The following is a 6,231-nucleotide window of genomic DNA, read 5'->3' on the forward strand; positions in this document are numbered from 1 at the left end:
AGCACCGTCCGCTGCGTGACAGGTCTGACCGCCACACCAGCCAGCTGCTCCGCAGCCACTGGGGACTGAGGGCCGAGGGTTAATTGGGTGGTTCATAGAAGGTTGCGGCCAAGTACTACACCAGGGTGGCCAAATCCTGCTCTGGTGAGGAAGTGCGCTGTTGGTTCTATGCACCGAGATCAGGCCACACCCCAGGCCTGTTCGTATAGATCCATCGACACATGGAGTTTCCTCTTTCTAAAATAAAACCCGGTGGAGAATTGCAAACACTGTCTTGCTAAGGCTAAGCCCAAAAAAGGCCAGCGCCCCAGAAAAGGGAGCCGGCGAGGACCGCGACCGCGCGCGGGAGGGCGATGAAACGGCCCACCTGAGTGTCCCAGCACCGCAGGCCAGACAAACCGAGTGTTTTCCCGGTGAGGGCAGGCGCCGCGGCTAACTGCAGCAGGGCGATGGGTGGAGTATCCCAAGCTGCAGAAACAGTCGAAAAACCGCCGACAGGCCGCAGGAACCGGTAGTGATGGTCACAGGAATGGCAGCGGTGGCCGCAGGAGCAGCTGGGACTGCCGGCCTGAGCTGAAAATAGACAAAACCTAGTCAAATTACGGAGCTGATGCACAAGTGGCACATGCTTGATTGATATCCATTGCCCATAGCTACCCAAGTAACCACAGATATCCATCGGCCGTCCGTTTCGGATGTTCCGGACGGCCGGCGGACGTCCGCGAACAGCCGGTGGACGTCCGTCGGCCGTCCTGTAGGCGTCCAAAGGGACATGTTTGTCTGGCCAACGGACATCGATTTCGGACGTCCGTTCCCGGATCTTTCTCGGATGTTTGCATATATGGCACATGCATACTTTCATCGTGTCCGCGGAGCAATAAAATGAAAACGCAACTGAAAGTACAGCGAGAATATTTTATTATGATTGTACATCAGCACAGGCCTGAGTTACTGTGAAGTGTGTAACTCCTCAATAAGACGTAAAACTTCGAGCGCACATCCATCTTCCTACTTCCGTGATGAAGCGGAAGCGAACAGCTTTCTGCAAAAAATGAAAAGAAAAAGGTTAGGAATCAAGCCCACGCCAAATCTCAGTAGACCATGATAAATTCAAAAATGCTTGGCAACTTTGTTATTGGTATTCACGTTAATAAAGCCCAAAATAACACAGAGGTGAGAGACGCACCGACATAGTCATCATCCTTGACACCAGTAGGTATTCTATGCTTGAAAGGGGCCAAGAGCTAGGAAATTGAGCATTTTTCATGATGGCACGCGCCCTACAACCCACCTGTTACATGCAGTCTCTAATTTCAGAGAAGTTCTGCCCTCCTTTCCCTAGACTCAAGCAATAACCAGTGTCAGGACTGCTAACAAAAAGATTATGCCTGTGCCAAATTGCAAGAGAACATGATAACTTCAAGAATGTTCGGCAACTTCGTCAATGCTATTCAAGTTAATGAAGACCACAACGGCACAAAGAGGCAAGAGACGTAGCACAAGTCTCAACCCATCTGTAGCCCACACCACAGTATAGCCATACATAACTCCAACTCTCCCGCGAGAGAATGTTACAGATCTTGCTCCATTGTCATAAAAGTAATTCCCAAGCAGTGTACTGCACTTACCTCCGTAGGCCATGCCGTAGGCAATCACACTAGGCCTTCTTTCATTCAAAGTCGGTGTAGTACGATATTCCAGCGTTCCAGGAGGGCTTCAGGCACTTGCCGCATCCTTCGAATTGTTCAAGTTACACACCACTTTCGTCCGCAGACTAAAAAAAGCCACACATTCTAGTAACAGAGCTCAAAAGGGGCACCACGCTTCGCACCAAACTAGCAACGCCGCCATTATGCCGCTGCACTCTGTGGCTGATGGATTGGATTGGGCTGACTACAAGCTGCATTTAGGATGATGATGATAGCGGAGTTCGGCGGGAGTCTTGAATATACAAGTGGTTTCAATCGCGATTTACAACGGCGGACACGATGTCGCTACTGATTTTTAGATGTTTTCTAGATGTAAATTAGTAATTGATTTACTGTAAATTTGTGTAGCACTCGCTCCTACCCTTAAATAAATTTAGTTCAGCAGTGGCCCTTGCACTGCAAGTATATGACTAGGGAATTGCGCGAATTTACAAAAGTCCTCAAGTCAAACCCTGTAGCTCATGGAAATAATTTCTCCAAAGCAAATATGCAGATATTAACGCAATTTCTCGCACACTAGCCAATAAAACTGACAAAATTTCCTTCGCGAATAAAATTTTCTAGGTTAAAAAAGCGAACTCTACAGTATACATAATCGAACGGCGCGACTTTTCTGTGTGAAAAATTAGAAAAAAATTCTATACTCATATCCGGAGAATATACTCCACCGTACATCCCTCGGACGTATACCTTGTCTCTAATGCGGATATACAAAAGCGGATAGTGTCTGTACGTCCGGCGGATGTATGAATACGGATATCCGAAATCGGATTGTGTTCGTATGTCCGATGGACGTCCGATCTCGGCAAAGGACGTTCGGATCTAGCTCGTACGTCCGACGGATATCTGTGGTTGCTTGGGTAATAGGCTAGCTGCACCAGCAGGTCTTGATGCCATTTGCCTCAGGTTGAGGTAGCATTGGCTCGATGGCGGATGAAAGCTGGTGCAAAAGTAGCGTGCTGATACAGGTGGAGCAGCTGTACAGAGCTTGACTGCGGGCGCATTTGAAGAAAGGCTGCATTAGAGCCATGCTTTCACAACCATCATCACAGAAGCCACAGTTCAGTCCAATTTGTTCATGAGTGGAGGCTGATTAATTACCTACGCCTCCAATAGTTAGCATAAAAATGGTTTACAAAGCTAATCATCTTTTCTTAGAGCTATTATTCGCGAATCACGTTAAACTTTTATCGCTTCAGACTGAAAATGGCGGAATGACAAATGTAGTGAACGTAATTTAAATAAAATGACAACAAACATTCCATTGTGCGATTTAATCAGCTGCACTGCAATGGAATGGTTCTGCTATTTCTAATCGTCGTTTCGTTGACCAGAGGTATTAAGAAACGCAGCACTTGATGTGATTGCGACGTAGAACAGGCAATACTCCATATCCAGTAAACACTCAGGCAGCATAATCGGCTCAGTCCTCGTTGGCGTCGCAGAACCCTCTTCGCAGCGCCGCCCTTCCTCCTCCGCTCCCTCCTCTCTTCTCCTTTTCTTTTTTTCTTTCACGGCTGTTCCGCTCTTCAGTCCATTCCTCTGGCGAGCCGCACGTGGCCTGCCTCCGCGCCCCGCCGCCGCGGTTTTTGCGGTTCTCTCGTGAAAAACCGGGATTCTGTGCGTCTTCTGGACCACGCGGTCTCTGTTCTGTTATATTTTTCGTGTTGTACGGTTTAATTTCTTTATATTTTGTTTCTTTTCATATTTGCACTTTTTTATTTGTTTTATTTTACTCATAAAACCCGTGCGTTCACTAGATCTGCCTTTTCTTTTATATTTTTGTGTTTTATGGTTTAATTTCTTTATATTTTTGTTTCTTTTCATATTTGTAATTTTTTCATTTGTTTTATTTCACTCATGAAACCCGTGCGTTCACTAGATGTGCCTTTATTCATGCTTAAAGCGTTTACCTTCGTGGCGGAATGGCAGCGACTACCCTTGAAGTGCCAAAGGCCCTGTTTCGATTCCCAGTCTCAATAAAGTTTTTAAGCCGAAAGCTTTTAATGCCTCATACTTTCGTTAGCAGCCGTGTCGGCAGATGTGTCCGCGTTTTGACGGGTGTCCACCGCTGCCTGGCAACGCTACAACACGCTGTCGCGTTCCACTCCTAAAGGCGAAGCTTAAGCGTCATTAATTAGCAGTTAATTCGTATTTGGTAATTAACCAGTAATTATCCACTAATTAGTAATTTGTCATTACTTCGTCATCAATTATGTGTGACATCACCAGTGTCACATAGGCAAAGTGGTGCGTAAAGTGCTTTCGCCTCTACGCACTTTAGACAGTCAAAGTGGCCCCTGAATTTTTTTTTTCGCCGAAACTCGAACACACTTGCTAACATTCCTTGCTCACAACAGTATGAGGCATTAAAGGCTTTCGCCTTAATAAAGCGATTCTGCGCGTATTTTCTTTCACAGCTGTTCTGCTCCTGGCGAGCTTCTAGGGCGGCCGGCTCGCCATTTTCGCGTTGCCCTTCAAGCCATTTGTGTGGCCGGCGCGTTCCTCGCCCAAAGAAGGCGACTGCGCACGTACTTAAAATGGTGTTAAAGGGCGATTCACACGACGGTCCGTTCGCCCGCGGCCCGCGCACTACGTGTTCATGCGTCACCACATTGAGAGGCACACTGTCGGCCCGCGGCCTGGTCAGCGCGCCTCTCAATGTGCAGAATACGAGCAGAATCGCTTTATTAATGCGAAAGCCTTTAATGCCTCATACTGTCGTGAGCAAGGAATGTTAGCAAGTGTGTTCGAGTTTCGGCGAAGAAAAAAAATTCAGGGGGCACTTTGACTGTCTAAAGTGCATAGAGGCGAAAGCGCTTTCCGCACCACTTTGCCTATGTGACACTGGTGACGTCACCACCGGATGACGTCACACATAATTGATGACGAAGTAATGTCAAATTACTAATTAGTGGCTAATTACTGATTAATGACCAAATACTAATTAACGGCTAATTAATGACGCTTAAGCTTCGCCTTTAGGAGTGGAACAGACCAGCGTGTTGTAGCGCTGGCAGGCAGCGGTGGACACCCGTCAAAACGCGGACACATCTGCCGACACGGCTGCTAACGAAAGTATGAGGCAGTAAAGGCTTTCGCCTTAAAAACTTTATTGAGACTGGGAATCGAACCAGGGCCTTTGACACTTCAAGGGTAGTCGCTGCCATTCCGCCACGAAGGTTCACGGTTTGAGTATGAATACAGGCACGTCTAGTGAACGTACGGCTTTCATGAGTGAAATAAAACAAATGAAAAAAGTGCAAATATGAAAAGAAACAAAAATATAAAGAAATTAAACCATACAACACGAAAAATATAACAGAACAGAGACCGCGCGGTCCAGAAGACGCACAGAATCCCGGTTTTCCACCAGAGAACCGCAAAAAAACCGCGGCGGCGGGGCGCGGAGGCAGCCCACGTGCGGCTCGCCAGAGGAATGGACCGAAGAGCGGAACAGCCGTGAAAGAAAAAAAGAGGAGAAGGAAGAAAAGAGGAGTGAGCGGAGGAGGAAACGCGGCGCTGCGAGGAGGGTTCTGCGACGCCAACGAGGGCTGAGCCGCATAATCAAAAGACGCACGCCGCTACAAGCACTTTTCGTTCTTATGGTCTCCTTTTCACGCGCTGCTCCTGTTCAGTCGGAATAACGAATCAAGCAGCACCCTATGGTTCACAGCGTGCAACCAAATTCTGTTGCACAACTTCTCCGCCGAGGAGCTGACTAGAGCGCAAGGCGGCGGGTTAAAAGTTGCATAGCTGGCAAGCGAGCGTGTCGGAACACCTTCTCCATGCAAACGATCGCGTGGTGCTCGCATTTTGCGCCTCACTGAGAACAAGACGTGAAGACCAACCCTAAATGCATTCGCAGCCCTCGTGCATCCTCCCGACACATCGCAGAAGTCGTTTTACAGCTCTGTACATACATTGGTCAGCAATCAAGGCAAGCCGTTTCTTCTATCAGGCATCGGGCGATGGCCGCTCCAGCGTTGTCTTGAGTGCAGCACGTCAGCAGTTTTTGAGAACTCCATACGCGTAAGAACGTCTTCCGAAGCGCAGGAGCCATCTGTTACCTTCGGAGTTCAGTCACACTACCACAAAACTAACGAGGCCACACATTCAACACAAACAAGCTGAAGATAGGCACCCACAGCTATAACAGCTATAACCGTCGAACCTCGCCAACAAAGAGTCGTTAAAGGTAGTGCAGCACGCGCCCATTAAAGAGTATGGCTGGTATGATGATGATGATGATGATGTCCTTGGGGCTGAATGGCACATAGCCACGGTGGGGGATTGACCAGGGTGCATAGCGGATACAAACGCACTCATGTACAGGGAATGGAGTATAATTAAATCTAAAATTTGGGACGCAGAACTAGTATGGCTGAGGCGCCTCAATCCATAGAGTTTCTTACTATTACCTAGAGGGAAAGCTGGCGGCGCTGCACTTCAGCCACCATGGACGCCCAAAGCATCATTGGGCGGTGAGCTACTTGTTGCGGAACAGTTGTATTTTTTTGGG

At 48.0% G+C, this 6,231-nt stretch overlaps 1 long non-coding RNA gene across 1 annotated transcript; it reads right to left on the minus strand.

Moving 5' to 3' along the window:
• Positions 1-901: 901 nt before the first annotated feature.
• Positions 902-2,282, minus strand: LOC149351737 (uncharacterized). The gene is made up of 2 exons (XR_016289505.1): positions 1,629-2,282; positions 902-1,042 (listed from the first exon to the last, which is right to left on the minus strand). It is a non-coding gene; the product is annotated as an uncharacterized LOC149351737 (long non-coding RNA).
• Positions 2,283-6,231: the final 3,949 nt, after the last annotated feature.

Source organism: Amblyomma mixtum, chromosome 3, assembly GCF_055824585.1.
Source record: "Amblyomma mixtum isolate Tamu chromosome 3, ASM5582458v1, whole genome shotgun sequence".
In the NCBI taxonomy this organism is placed as follows: Eukaryota; Metazoa; Arthropoda; class Arachnida; order Ixodida; family Ixodidae; genus Amblyomma; species Amblyomma mixtum.